Source organism: Syngnathus leptorhynchus, unplaced genomic scaffold (genome assembly GCF_054491065.1).
Source record: "Syngnathus leptorhynchus isolate UIUO unplaced genomic scaffold, UIUO_Slep HiC_scaffold_53, whole genome shotgun sequence".
In the NCBI taxonomy this organism is placed as follows: domain Eukaryota; kingdom Metazoa; phylum Chordata; class Actinopteri; order Syngnathiformes; family Syngnathidae; genus Syngnathus; species Syngnathus leptorhynchus.
The window spans coordinates 280,001-295,000 of NW_028232020.1; the positions used below are offsets into that span (position 1 = coordinate 280,001).

Sequence of the window (15,000 nt, forward strand, 5' to 3'; positions counted from 1 at the left end):
TGGCTTAATCTTTGAGACAAGCATATGCTACTGGCAGGATCAACCAGGTAGGAGAGAGGGTGGCTGGGTAGCGCCTCTCGCTCGCCGGCCCGCCGGAGCGGGGGCTCGCGCGACTGTTTTCCGGACGCCGGCCGCGGTTCGCGGGGGCTCTAGGTGGTCTGACGCTGCCGCGGGGTGAGATGGATCGGGCTGGACCCGGCGCAGCCGAAGCCGAGGACGCGGAACCTCGAATGCGACCCTCGCGGACCCCTAAACGAGAGGAGCTGCGCCCGGCCTCGTAAGACACCTCTTCTCCGGTGCTAGGTCGACCCCGACGCCGCTGGCCGCCGCCGCCGCCTTGCCGCTATCCCTCCGCACGTTTGGGGCCGGTGGCGACCCGCAGGACGGCCGACAACTCGCTCGTTTGGCGGGGCGATGCAAGGTTAGGCGAACTGGGCGGTAACTCGGGTTAGTCGAGGGGACTTCGCGGTGGACAGGGGGGTGCGAATCCGGCCGGGCGGCCCTTCGATGGAGCCTGGTGCAGGGACATTCAATGGGATGAGCCGCGCTCGCCGCGGAACCTTCGAGCGCCGCTACTCAGCAAGTAAACGAGAGGGAGCTGCGCCCGGCCTCGTAAGACGCCTCTTCTCCGGTGCGAGCGCCCCGACGCCGCTGGCCGCCGCCGCCGCCTTGCCGCTATCCCGCCGCGCGTTTGGGGAGGGAGGGCGACCCGTAGGACGGCCCGCCGACTACACGACCGTTTGGCAGAGCGAGTGCAAGGTTAGGCGAGCTGGGCGGTAACTCGGGTTAGTCTGGGGAGACTCGCGGTGGACAGGGTGGCGCGAATCCGGCCGGGCGGCCCCATCGATTAAGCATTGGTAGGGAGCCGAGGATGAGCCGTGCGAAGTGGCCTCGGAGGCGGTCCGTGGGGGACGACGGGGGGGGACGGGCGTCGGCCCTCCGGCCCGAGCAGAGAACGTTCGGTCACCCAAGCGGGAATCTGCGCCCCGGCCCGAGTCGGACTCGGTCGGTGCGGCCCGCTGAGGCCCTCAACTATTCCCGTACGCGGGGGTCGGGAGCTGCGGCGCTGCGCCGGCGACTTACCCGCGCGAGGCACGCACTGCGTGCGGCCAGGATGCGGAGTTGGATCGGCGCTGGTTGGGAACCCTCGGGGAACGAAGGCGGACGGCGGCCAGCCGGCGCCGACGAACCCGTCGGGGAGGGGGCTGGTGGCAGGCGCGATCGGCACTATTGCTGACTGCCGGGAGGGAAGCTGCGCCCCGGCCGAGTCAGACTCAGCCGTTGCGGCCCCCCCGAGCCCGCAGCGCGTAGCGCGGAAGCCATACGCCCCCCCGATGCGGAGCGACAGACGCCCCCGCGACCGCGGTTGGTCGGGAAGGCTTTTCGGATAGAGGTCGGACGGTGTGTGTGGACGGCTTCCCGTGGTGCCGCCGCTATCAAGCCGGAGGGTTTGAGAAACGACATTCGCGGAAGGACCGGCGCGGCCGGCGGACGCTCGCACGCGCGGCGCCCGACACTCAGCCGCTCGCTCGGCCTCCGTGGATCGTGGCTAGGTGGGATGGATGCCAAACCGGGTCGTCTCGGTCTCGCCGCAGTACGGTCGCGCCGGGGCCTGCGGGGCGGCGCGGGGAGCGCACGCTCACGCGGCGGCCGGGGCGCTAGAGTGCGACCCGCAGTGGGTAGGAACCGTCCACCCGACGTCGGACGAGCCGAGGCCGATGGGGGCCCTACCAAGGCGGGTCATGAGTGCCAGTCGGTCAGTTGGGTGAGGGGGTACTCGGAGGCCCGCCGGGAGCAGACGGGCGACCGGGGATGGGGGGCGTACGCGGGCGGGCGCCGGGAGAAGACGGCCCGTCCGGGGTCGAATCTCGGCCTGTGTTTTCGGAGCCGGCCGGGCATCACGCTCCCTCCTTGGATGGACAACATTCGTAGTTGACACTTTGTGTCATTTTATCCGAGCGGGCGGGCGCCTCGAGAGGCGGACCGTCCGGGGCGACTCTCGGCCTGTGTTTTCGGAGCCGGCCGGGCCTCACGCTCCCTCCTTGGATGGACAACATTCGTAGTTGACACTTTGTGTCATTTTATCCGAGCGGGCGGGCGCCGCGAGGCGGACCGTCCGGGGCGACTCTCGGCCTGTGTTTAAGGAGCCGGCCGGGCATCACGCTCCTTCCTTGGATGGACAACATTCGCAGTTGACACTTTGTGTCATTTTATCCGAGCGGGCGGGCGCCTCGAGAGGCGGACCGTCCGGGGCGACTCTCGGCCTGTGTTTAAGGAGCCGGCCGGGCATCACGCTCCTTCCTTGGATGGACAACATTCGTAGTTGACACTTTGTGTCATTTTATCCGAGCGGGCGGGCGCCGCAAGGCGGACCGTCCGGGGCGACTCTCGGCCTGTGTTTAAGGAGCCGGCCGGGCATCACGCTCCTTCCTTGGATGGACAACATTCGCAGTTGACACTTTGTGTCATTTTATCCGAGCAGACGGGCGCCGCGAGGCGGACCGTCCGGGGCGACTCTCGGCCTGTGTTTTCGGAGCCGGCCGGGCATCACGCTCCCTCCTTGGATGGACAACATTCGTAGTTGACACTTTGTGTCATTTTATCCGAGCAGACGGGCGCCGCGAGGCGACCGTCCGGGGCGACTCTCGGCCTGTGTTTAAGGAGCCGGCCGGGCATCACGCTCCTTCCTTGGATGGACAACATTCGTAGTTGACACTTTGTGTCATTTTATCCGAGCGGGCGGGCGCCGCGAGGCGGACCGTCCGGGGCGACTCTCGGCCTGTGTTTAAGGAGCCGGCCGGGCATCACGCTCCTTCCTTGGATGGACAACATTCGCAGTTGACACTTTGTGTCATTTTATCCGAGCAGACGGGCGCCGCGAGGCGGACCGTCCGGGGCGACTCTCGGCCTGTGTTTAAGGAGCCGGCCGGGCATCACGCTCCTTCCTTGGATGGACAACATTCGTAGTTGACACTTTGTGTCATTTTATCCGAGCGGGCGGGCGCCGCGAGGCGGACCGTCCGGGGCGACTCTCGGCCTGTGTTTAAGGAGCCGGCCGGGCATCACGCTCCTTCCTTGGATGGACAACATTCGCAGTTGACACTTTGTGTCATTTTGTTCGGCCTGTGTTTAAGGAGGCGGCCGTCCTCCACTCGGTCCGTGTTTAAGGAGCGACACTCGCGCTCCGGTTCGGCCTGTATTTAGGGAGGCGGCCGTCCTCCGCTTGGTCTGTGTTAAGGGCGACACTCGGTCCATGTTTGAGGAGCCTGGCCCTGACGCTCCTCTCCGGCCTGTGTTTAAGGAGGCGGCCGTCCTCCCCTTGGTCTGTGTTAAGGGCGACACTCGGTCCATGTTTGAGGAGCCTGGCCCTGACGCTCCTCTCCGGCCTGTGTTTAAGGAGGCGGCCGTCCTCCCCTTGGTCTGTGTTAAGGGCGACACTCGGTCCATGTTTGAGGAGCCTGGCCCTGACGCTCCTCTCCGGCCTGTGTTTAAGGAGGCGGCCGTCCTCCCCTTGGTCTGTGTTAAGGGCGACACTCGGTCCATGTTTGAGGAGCCTGGCCCTGACGCTCCTCTCCGGCCTGTGTTTAAGGAGGCGGCCGTCCTCCCCTTGGTCTGTGTTAAGGGCGACACTCGGTCCATGTTTGAGGAGCCTGGCCCTGACGCTCCTCTCCGGCCTGTGTTTAAGGAGGCGGCCGTCCTCCCCTTGGTCTGTGTTAAGGGCGACACTCGGTCCATGTTTGAGGAGCCTGGCCCTGACGCTCCTCTCCGGCCTGTGTTTAAGGAGGCGGCCGTCCTCCGCTTGGTCTGTGTTAAGGGCGACACTCGGTCCGTGTTTAAGGAGCCGGCCCTGACGCTCCTTTTCGGCCTGTGTTTAAGGAGGCGGCCGTCCTCCACTTCCTTCCATGCACCACCACATTCGCAGTTGACACTTTGCCATTTTTTCAGAGAGGTGACACTTAGTCGTTTTTTCGAAAGTTGACACTTAGTCGTTTTTTCGAAAGTTGACACTTTGCCGTTTTTTCAGAGAGGTGACACTTAGCCGTTTTTTCGAAAGTTGACACTTAGCCGTTTTTTCGAAAGTTGACACTTAGCCGTTTTTTCGAAAGTTGACACTTAGTCACTTTTTCGCCACAGTGACACCTCCAGCGCGTGCCACGGCGCTTTTCAGGTCTTCTATCCGACCTTGTGCTGTCGAGGACGGCGTGTCCGACGCCGTGGGGAGACCAGCACCATCTCCTCCATACTCGTAAACGGGGTGCTTTGGAAAACGGGGGGAAAGTCGATGAGTACACTGACTACTGGGACCATTTCATTGTACTCTGGCGCACCTGAAGACCAAAAAAGGTACTGCACCTTAGCCCGGGTACCTCACCCCCTGGTACCTCGAGGAGAACTTAGAAAAATTTCGACAAATTTTTGGTGAGCTCCAGGGAGAGAGGCTGATTTTTCGCTTTTTGAGGCCGACCGCCGAACCGGCGCGGGGCGGACTCACAAGCCCCCCAGAGCCGTGGGCACTTAGTCGTTTTTTCAGAGAGGCGACACTTAGTCGTTTTTTCAGAGGCGACACTTAGTCGTTTTTTCGAAAGTTGACACTTAGCCGTTTTTTCGAAAGTCGACACTTAGCCGTTTTTTTGGAAAGTTGACACTTAGTCGTTTTTTCGAAAGTTGACACTTAGTCGTTTTTTCGCCACAATTGGCTCTGAGCTCCAGGGGGAGAGCCTGGTTTTGCCTTATTTCAGGCCGGCTGGGGAACCGGCGCGGGTCGGATGCACGAGCCCGGCAGAGCCGTGGGCACTTAGAAAATTTTCGCCGATTAAGCTGGGACCTCCAGGCGGAGACCGGCATTCCTCGTCCTCGGGGTTCGACCCAGGAACCGGCGCTGGGCAGACGCCGTAGCCACGCAGAGCCGTGGGCACTTAGAAAATATTCGCCAAGTTGGCTCTGAGCTCCAGGCGGAGAGGCTGGTTTTGCCTTATTTCAGGCCGGCTGGGGAACCGGCGCGGGTCGGATGCACGAGCCCGCAGAGCCGTGGGCACTTTGCCATTTTCTCAGAGTCGACACTTAGTCGTTTTTTCAGAGAGGCGACACTCTGTCGTTTTTTCGAAAGTTGACACTTTGCCGTTTTTTCAGAGAGGCGACACTTAGCCGTTTTTTCGAAAGTCGACACTTAGCCGTTTTTTCAGAGATGTGACACTTTGCCGTTTTTTCGAAAGTTGACACTTAGCCGTTTTTTCGAAAGTCGACACTTAGCCGTTTTTTCAGAGATGTGACACTTAGAAACTTTTTGCCAAGTTGGCTGTGAGCTCCAGGAGGAGACCGTTATTTTTCGTCATTCGAGGCCGACTGCGGAACCGGCGCTGAGCGGACGCCAAAGCTCGGCAGGGCCGTGGGCACTTAGAAACTTTTTGCCAAGTTGGCTGTGAGCTCCAGGAGGAGACCGTTATTTTTCGTCATTCGAGGCCGACTGCGGAACCGGCGCTGAGCGGACGCCAAAGCTCGGCAGGGCCGTGGGCACTTAGAAACTTTTTGCCAAGTTGGCTGTGAGCTCCAGGAGGAGACCGTTATTTTTCGTCATTCGAGGCCGACTGCGGAACCGGCGCTGGGCGGACGCCAAAGCTCGGCAGGGCCGTGGGCACTTAGAAACTTTTTGCCAAGTTGGCTGTGAGCTCCAGGAGGAGACCGTTATTTTTCGTCATTCGAGGCCGACTGCGGAACCGGCGCTGAGCGGACGCCAAAGCTCGGCAGGGCCGTGGGCACTTAGAAACTTTTTGCCAAGTTGGCTGTGAGCTCCAGGAGGAGACCGTTATTTTTCGTCATTCGAGGCCGACTGCGGAACCGGCGCTGGGCGGACGCCAAAGCTCGGCAGGGCCGTGGGCACTTAGAAACTTTTTGCCAAGTTGGCTGTGAGCTCCAGGAGGAGACCGTTATTTTTCGTCATTCGAGGCCGACTGCGGAACCGGCGCTGAGCGGACGCCAAAGCTCGGCAGGGCCGTGGGCACTTAGAAACTTTTTGCCAAGTTGGCTGTGAGCTCCAGGAGGAGACCGTTATTTTTCGTCATTCGAGGCCGACTGCGGAACCGGCGCTGAGCGGACGCCAAAGCTCGGCAGGGCCGTGGGCACTTAGAAACTTTTTGCCAAGTTGGCTGTGAGCTCCAGGAGGAGACCGTTATTTTTCGTCATTCGAGGCCGACTGCGGAACCGGCGCTGGGCGGACGCCAAAGCTCGGCAGGGCCGTGGGCACTTAGAAACTTTTTGCCAAGTTGGCTGTGAGCTCCAGGAGGAGACCGTTATTTTTCGTCATTCGAGGCCGACTGCGGAACCGGCGCTGAGCGGACGCCAAAGCTCGGCAGGGCCGTGGGCACTTAGAAACTTTTTGCCAAGTTGGCTGTGAGCTCCAGGAGGAGACCGTTATTTTTCGTCATTCGAGGCCGACTGCGGAACCGGCGCTGGGCGGACGCCAAAGCTCGGCAGGGCCGTGGGCACTTAGAAACTTTTTGCCAAGTTGGCTGTGAGCTCCAGGAGGAGACCGTTATTTTTCGTCATTCGAGGCCGACTGCGGAACCGGCGCTGAGCGGACGCCAAAGCTCGGCAGGGCCGTGGGCACTTAGAAACTTTTTGCCAAGTTGGCTGTGAGCTCCAGGAGGAGACCGTTATTTTTCGTCATTCGAGGCCGACTGCGGAACCGGCGCTGGGCGGACGCCAAAGCTCGGCAGGGCCGTGGGCACTTAGAAACTTTTTGCCAAGTTGGCTGTGAGCTCCAGGAGGAGACCGTTATTTTTCGTCATTCGAGGCCGACTGCGGAACCGGCGCTGGGCGGACGCCAAAGCTCGGCAGGGCCGTGGGCACTTAGAAACTTTTTGCCAAGTTGGCTGTGAGCTCCAGGAGGAGACCGTTATTTTTCGTCATTCTAGGCCGGCTGCAGAACCGGCGCGGGTCGGATGCACGAGCCCGCAGAGCCGTGGGCACTTTGCCACTTTTTCGCCACAATTGGCTCTGAGCTCCAGGAGGAGACCGTTATTTTTCGTCATTCTAGGCCGGTTGCAGAACCGGCGCGGCTCGGATGCACGAGCCCGCAGAGCCGTGGGCACTTAGAAAATTTTCAGAGAGGCGACACTTTGCCATTTTTTCAGAGAGGTGACACTTAGTCGTTTTTTCGAAAGTTGACACTTAGCCGTTTTTTCGAAAGTTGACACTTAGCCGTTTTTTCGAAAGTTGACACTTAGTCGTTTTTTCGCCAAAGTGCCCACCTCCAGCGCGTGCCACGGCGCTTTCCAGGTCTTCTATCCGACCTTGTGCTGTCGAGGACGGCGTGTCCGACGCCGTGGGGAGACCAGCACCATCTCCTCCATACTCGTAAACGAGGTGCTTTGGAAAACGGGGGGAAAGTCGATGAGTACACTGACTACTGGGACCATTTCATTGTACTCTGGCGCACCTGAAGACCAAAAAAGGTACTGCACCTTAGCCCGGGTACCTCACCCCCTGGTACCTCGAGGAGAACTTAGAAAAATTTCGACAAATTTTTGGTGAGCTCCAGGGAAAGAGGCTGATTTTTCGCTTTTTGAGGCCGACCGCCGAACCGGCGCGGGGCGGACTCACAAGCCCCGCAGAGCCGTGGGCACTTAGTCGTTTTTTCAGAGAGGCGACACTTAGTCGTTTTTTCGAAAGGCGACACTTAGCCGTTTTTTCGAAAGTCGACACTTAGCCGTTTTTTCGAAAGTTGACACTTAGTCGTTTTTTTGAAAGTTGACACTTAGTCGTTTTTTCGCTGATTTTGCTGGGACCTCCAGGCGAGGACCGGCGTTTTTCGTCTTCCGGGTTCGACCCGGGAACCAGCGCCGAGCGGACACATTCGCTCGCAAGTGCCGTTGGCACTTAGAAAATTTTTCGTTTGTCATGAGCTCCGGGCGGAGACCGGCATTTTTCGTCATTCGAGGCCGACGGGGGAACCAGCCGGAGCGGACACGTTTGCTCGGAAGAGCCGTTGGCACTTAGAAAAAATTCCGTGTCTCGTGAGCTCCAGGGGGGACAGGCTGGTTTTATTCATCCGTAGCCGACATGGGAACCAGCGCGGAGCGGATTGGTGTTGCGCTGGCATATACCTCATCTCTCTCAGGAGTCCCCCCCTTATACGTGCCGATGGTGTTTTGGAAAACGGGGGGTAACTGGATGAGTACACTGACTAGTGGGACCAGTACACTAGCGAGTGGGACCAGTACACTGACTAGTGGGACCAACACACTATGAGCGCCTGGTACCTAAAATGGAAGTATAGAGGCCGAATTTCGGGCAAGATCACGCCGGGTTAGGCTTCCAGGACCTCGGCTAAGCAATTTTAACGGGTCGCCCGGTTCTTTTTTGAACCAGCCCGGTTCTTTTTTTTTATCCAGCCCGGTTCTTTTTACACTTCCAGCTGGAGCTCGGGAGCGGCTTTTTGCAAAAGATCACGCCGTGTTAGGCTTCCAGGACCTCGGCTAAGCAATTTTAACGGGTTGCCCGGTTCATTTTTGATCCAGCCCGGTTCTTTTTTTATCCAGCCTGGTTCTTTTTACACTTCCAGCTGGAGCTCGGGAGCGGCTTTTTGCACAAGAACACGCCGTGTTAGGCTTCCAGGACCTCGGCTAAGCAATTTTAACGGGTCGCCCGGTTCTTTTTTGATCCAGCCCGGTTCTTTTTTTATCCAGCCCGGTTCTTTTTACACTTCCAGCTGGAGCTCGGGAGCGGCTTTTTGCACAAGAACACGCCGTGTTAGGCTTCCAGGACCTCGGCTAAGCAATTTTAACGGGTCGCCCGGTTCTTTTTTGATCCAGCCCGGTTCTTTTTTTATCCAGCCCGGTTCTTTTTACACTTCCAGCTGGAGCTCGGGAGCGGCTTTTTGCACAAGAACACGCCGTGTTAGGCTTCCAGGACCTCGGCTAAGCAATTTTAACGGGTCGCCCGGTTCTTTTTTGATCCAGCCCGGTTCTTTTTTTATCCAGCCCGGTTCTTTTTACACTTCCAGCTGGAGCTCGGGAGCGGCATTTTGCACAAGATCACGCCGTGTTAGGCTTCCAGGACCTCGGCTAAGCAATTTTAACGGGTCGCCCGGTTCTTTTTTGATCCAGCCCGGTTCTTTTTTTTATCCAGCCTGGTTCTTTTTACACTTCCAGCTGGAGCTCGGGAGCGGCTTTTTGCACAAGATCACGCCGTGTTAGGCTTCCAGGACCTCGGCTAAGCAATTTTAACGGGTCGCCCGGTTCTTTTTTGATCCAGCCCGGTTCTTTTTTTTATCCAGCCCGGTTCTTTTTACACTTCCAGCTGGAGCTCGGGAGCGGCTTTTTGCACAAGAACACGCCGTGTTAGGCTTCCAGGACCTCGGCTAAGCAATTTTAACGGGTCGCCCGGTTCTTTTTTGATCCAGCCCGGTTCTTTTTTTGATCCAGCCCGGTTCTTTTTACACTTCCAGCTGGAGCTCGGGAGCGGCTTTTTGCACAAGATCACGCCGGGTTAGGCTTCCAGGACCTCGGCTAAGCAATTTTAACGGGTCGCCCGGTTCTTTTTTGATCCAGCCCGGTTCTTTTTTTATCCAGCCCGGTTCTTTTTACACTTCCAGCTGGAGCTCGGGAGCGGCTTTTTGCACAAGAACACGCCGTGTTAGGCTTCCAGGACCTCGGCTAAGCAATTTTAACGGGTCGCCCGGTTCTTTTTTGATCCAGCCCGGTTCTTTTTTTATCCAGCCCGGTTCTTTTTACACTTCCAGCTGGAGCTCGGGAGCGGCATTTTGCACAAGATCACGCCGTGTTAGGCTTCCAGGACCTCGGCTAAGCAATTTTAACGGGTCGCCCGGTTCTTTTTTGATCCAGCCCGGTTCTTTTTTTTATCCAGCCTGGTTCTTTTTACACTTCCAGCTGGAGCTCGGGAGCGGCTTTTTGCACAAGATCACGCCGTGTTAGGCTTCCAGGACCTCGGCTAAGCAATTTTAACGGGTCGCCCGGTTCTTTTTTGATCCAGCCCGGTTCTTTTTTTTATCCAGCCCGGTTCTTTTTACACTTCCAGCTGGAGCTCGGGAGCGGCTTTTTGCACAAGAACACGCCGTGTTAGGCTTCCAGGACCTCGGCTAAGCAATTTTAACGGGTCGCCCGGTTCTTTTTTGATCCAGCCCGGTTCTTTTTTTGATCCAGCCCGGTTCTTTTTACACTTCCAGCTGGAGCTCGGGAGCGGCATTTTGCACAAGATCACGCCGTGTTAGGCTTCCAGGACCTCGGCTAAGCAATTTTAACGGGTCGCCCGGTTCTTTTTTGATCCAGCCCGGTTCTTTTTTTTATCCAGCCTGGTTCTTTTTACACTTCCAGCTGGAGCTCGGGAGCGGCTTTTTGCACAAGATCACGCCGTGTTAGGCTTCCAGGACCTCGGCTAAGCAATTTTAACGGGTCGCCCGGTTCTTTTTTGATCCAGCCCGGTTCTTTTTTTTATCCAGCCCGGTTCTTTTTACACTTCCAGCTGGAGCTCGGGAGCGGCATTTTGCACAAGATCACGCCGTGTTAGGCTTCCAGGACCTCGGCTAAGCAATTTTAACGGGTCGCCTGGTTCTTTTTTGAACCAGCCCGGTTCTTTTTTTTATCCAGCCCGGTTCTTTTTACACTTCCAGCTGGAGCTCGGGAGCGGCTTTTTGCACAAGATCACGCCGTGTTAGGCTTCCAGGACCTCGGCTAAGCAATTTTAACGGGTCGCCCGGTTCTTTTTTGAACCAGCCCGGTTCTTTTTTTTATCCAGCCCGGTTCTTTTTACACTTCCAGCTGGAGCTCGGGAGCGGCTTTTTGCACAAGATCACGCCGGGTTAGGCTTCCAGGACCTCGGCTAAGCAATTTTAACGGGTCGCCCGGTTCTTTTTTTTATCCAGCCCGGTTCTTTTTTTATCCAGCCCGGTTCTTTTTACACTTCCAGCTGGAGCTCGGGAGCGGCTTTTTGCACAAGATCACGCCGGGTTAGGCTTCCAGGACCTCGGCTAAGCAATTTTAACGGGTCGCCCGGTTCTTTTTTTTATCCAGCCCGGTTCTTTTTTTATCCAGCCCGGTTCTTTTTACACTTCCAGCTGGAGCTCGGGAGCGGCTTTTTGCACAAGATCACGCCGGGTTAGGCTTCCAGGACCTCGGCTAAGCAATTTTAACGGGTCGCCCGGTTCTTTTTTTTATCCAGCCCGGTTCTTTTTTTATCCAGCCCGGTTCTTTTTACACTTCCAGCTGGAGCTCGGGAGCGGCTTTTTGCACAAGATCACGCCGTGTTAGGCTTCCAGGACCTCGGCTAAGCAATTTTAACGGGTCGCCCGGTTCTTTTTTGATCCAGCCCGGTTCTTTTTCCACTTCCAGCTGGAGCTCAGCAGCGGCTTTTTGCACAAGATCACGCCGGGTTAGGCTTCCAGGACCTCGGCTAAGCACTTCTAACGGGTCGCCCGGTTCTTTTTTTGAACCAGCCCGGTTCTTTTTACACTTCCAGCTGGAGCTCAGCAGCGGCTTTTTGCACAAGATCACGCCGGGTTAGGGTTCCAGGACCTCGGCTAAGCAATTTTAACGGGCCGCCCGGTTCTTTTTTTGATCCAGCCCGGTTCTTTTTACACTTCCAGCTGGAGCTCAGCAGCGGCTTTTTGCACAAGATCACGCCGGGTTAGGCTTCCAGGACCTCGGCTAAGCACTTCTAACGGGTCGCCCGGTTCTTTTTTTTGAACCAGCCCGGTTCTTTTTACACTTCCAGCTGGAGCTCAGCAGCGGCTTTTTGCACAAGATCACGCCGGGTTAGGCTTCCAGGACCTCGGCTAAGCAATTTTAACGGGCCGCCCGGTTCTTTTTTTGATCCAGCCCGGTTCTTTTTACACTTCCAGCTGGAGCTCAGCAGCGGCTTTTTGCACAAGATCACGCCGGGTTAGGCTTCCAGGACCTCGGCTAAGCACTTCTAACGGGCCCTGGTCCACCCCTGCCAGCGCATTTCAAAACTTGGCATTAATTTCGACCTAAGAGACGAAGTCTGATTTTTTTCTACCACTTGGGCGGCCTTTTTGCACCCAGAACACCCGCACCGGCACCATAAATTCGAAGGGTGCCGAGTGCGTCGGCGCAGATTCTGCGACGGAGTGACACTTCCCTCTTGTGGACATTCGGCGGTAGGTGAAATGCGCACTCGGTCTTCTCTTTTCTTTTCCTTCCAGTGAAACTTTGGCAACATTCTGCGAGCTGCTGGCTTCCAGAACCTCGGCCAAGCAGGTGGAGGATTTTTTTCCACTTCCAGCTGGAGGTGAGGAGGGACTTTTTGGGCAAGATCACGCCGACTTAGCAAGCAAGGTGGAAGTGCCAGCATGCTCCGTGGCTGGAAGTGTGGAGCTCCAGCACCCTCCGTGCCTATGGAACTGTGGAGCTCCAGCACCCTCCGTGCCTATGGAAGTGTGGAGCTCCAGCACCCTCCCTGCCTATGGAAGTGTGGAGCTCCAGCACCCTCCCTGCCTATGGAAGTGTGGAGCTCCAGCACCCTCCCTGCCTATGGAAGTGTGGAGCTCCAGCACCCTCCGTGCCTATGGAAGTGTGGAGCTCCAGCACCCTCCCTGCCTATGGAAGTGTGGAGCTCCAGCACCCTCCCTGCCTATGGAAGTGTGGAGCTCCAGCACCCTCCGTGCCTATGGAAGTGTGGAGCTCCAGCACCCTCCCTGCCTATGGAAGTGTGGAGCTCCAGCACCCTCCCTGCCTATGGAAGTGTGGAGCTCCAGCACCCTCCCTGCCTATGGAAGTGTGGAGCTCCAGCACCCTCCCTGCCTATGGAAGTGTGGAGCTCCAGCACCCTCCCTGCCTATGGAAGTGTGGAGCTCCAGCACCCTCCCTGCCTATGGAAGTGTGGAGCTCCAGCACCCTCCGTGCCTATGGAAGTGTGGAGCTCCAGCACCCTCCCTGCCTATGGAAGTGTGGAGCTCCAGCACCCTCCCTGCCTATGGAAGTGTGGAGCTCCAGCACCCTCCCTGCCTATGGAAGTGTGGAGCTCCAGCACCCTCCGTGCCTATGGAAGTGTGGAGCTCCAGCACCCTCCGTGCCTGGAGCTATGGAAGTGTGGAGCTCCAGCACCCTCCGTGCCTGGAGCTATGGAAGTGTGGAGCTCCATCACCCTCCGTGCCTAGGGAAGTGTGGAGCTCCAGCACCCTCCGTGCCTATGGAAGAGCCACCTCCGCGGCCCGCCCCTGGTACCTCAACTACCGAGGCCAGCCGCTCGACCAGGCCGGCCCAGAGTTCCAGCCGCTCGGCTTCACTCTCTCACAAGCCCCGCCTGGAGCTCCCCAGCCCGCCCCTGGTACCTCAACTACCGAGGCCAGCCGCTCGACCACGCCGGCGCAGAGTTCCAGCCGCTCGGATAAGCTCTGCCACTCTCCCGCTAAGCAGCCACCGGTAACGGGGAAATGTCGCCGCCTTGTGGACACGCCCTTGTAAATGAATGGGCTTTCGCACTTAGTGCAATTTTCGCCAGCTCCGTGGCTGCAAGTATGGAGCTATGGAGCCACCAGCCAGGCTGGAGCTCTGGAGCTATGGAAGTATGGAGCTCTGGAGCTCTGGAGCTATGGAGCTATGGAGCTATGGAGCTATGGAGCTCTGGGGCTATGGAGCTATGGAGCTATGGAGCTATGGAAGTATGGAGCTATGGAGCTATGGAGCTATGGAAGTATGGAAGTATGGAGCTATGGAGCTATGGAGCTATGGAAGTATGGAAGTATGGAGCTATGGAGCTATGGAGCTATGGAAGTACGGAGCTATGGAGCTATGGAAGTATGGAAGTATGGAAGTATGGAGCTATGGAGCTATGGAGCTATGGAGCTCTGGAGCTCTGGAGCTATGGAGCTATGGAAGTAGGGAGCTATGGAGCTATGGATGTATGGAGCTATGGAGCCACCAGCCAGCCAGGCTGGAGCTATGGAAGTATGGAGCCATGGAGCTCTGGAGCTATGGAAGTATGGAGCTATGGAGCTATGGAGCTCTGGAGCTATGGAGCTCTGGAGCTATGGAGCTCTGGAGCTATGGAGCTATGGAAGTATGGAGCTATGGAGCTATGGAAGTATGGAGCTATGGAGCTATGGATCTATGGAAGTATGGAGTTATGGAGCTCTGGAGCTATGGAGCTATGGAGCTATGGAGCTATGGAAGTCTGGAGCTATGGAAGTATGGAGCTATGGAGCTATGGAAGTATGGAGCTCTGGAGCTATGGAGCCACCAGCCAGCACCCTCCGTGGCTCAACCACGCCGGCCCAGAGTTCCAGCCGCTCGGCTTCACTCTCTCACAAGCCCCGCCTGGAGCTCCCCAGCCCGCCCCTGGTACCTCAACTACCGAGGCCAGCCGCTCGACCACGCCGGCCCAGAGTTCCAGCCGCTCGGCTTCACTCTCTCACAAGACCCGCCTGGAGCTCCCCGGCCCACCCCTGGTACCTCAACTACCGAGGCCAGCCGCTCGACCACGCCGGCGCAGAGTTCCAGCCGCTCGGATGAGCTCTGCCACTCTCCCGCCGCGCAGCCACCGGTAACGGGGAAATGTCGCCGCCTTGTGGACACGCCGTTGTAAATGAATGGGCTTTCGCACTTAGTGCAATTTTCGCCAACTCTCTGACTGGAGCTCTGGTGCTATGGAGCTATGGAGCTATGGTGCTATGGAGCTATGGAGCTCTGGAGGTATGGAGCTCTGGAGGTATGGAGCTCTGGTGCTATGGAGCTATGGAGCTCTGGTGCTATGGAGCTATGGAGCTCTGGAGGTATGGAGCTCTGGAGGTATGGAGCTCTGGAGGTATGGAGCTATGGAGCCCTGGAGCTCTGGAGCTATGGAAGTATGGAGCCATGGAGCTCTGGAGCTATGGAAGTATGGAGCTATGGAGCTCTGGAGCTATGGAGCTCTGGAGCTATGGAGCTCTGGTGCTATGGAGCTATGGAGCTCTGGTGCTATGGAGCTATGGAGCTCTGGTGCTATGGAGCTATGGAGCTCTGGTGCTATGGAGCTATGGAGCTCTGG

At 57.7% G+C, this 15,000-nt stretch overlaps 1 non-coding gene across 1 annotated transcript in view; it reads right to left on the bottom strand.

The window, feature by feature from the left end:
• LOC147038509 (18S ribosomal RNA) overlaps positions 1 to 50 on the bottom strand; it is a 1,907-nt gene extending 1,857 nt beyond the window's left edge. Inside the window, exon 1 of the ribosomal RNA XR_015063854.1 lies at positions 1 to 50. This exon is cut by the window's left edge and continues 1,857 nt beyond it. This is a non-coding gene — a ribosomal RNA (18S ribosomal RNA).
• Positions 51 to 15,000: the final 14,950 nt, after the last annotated feature.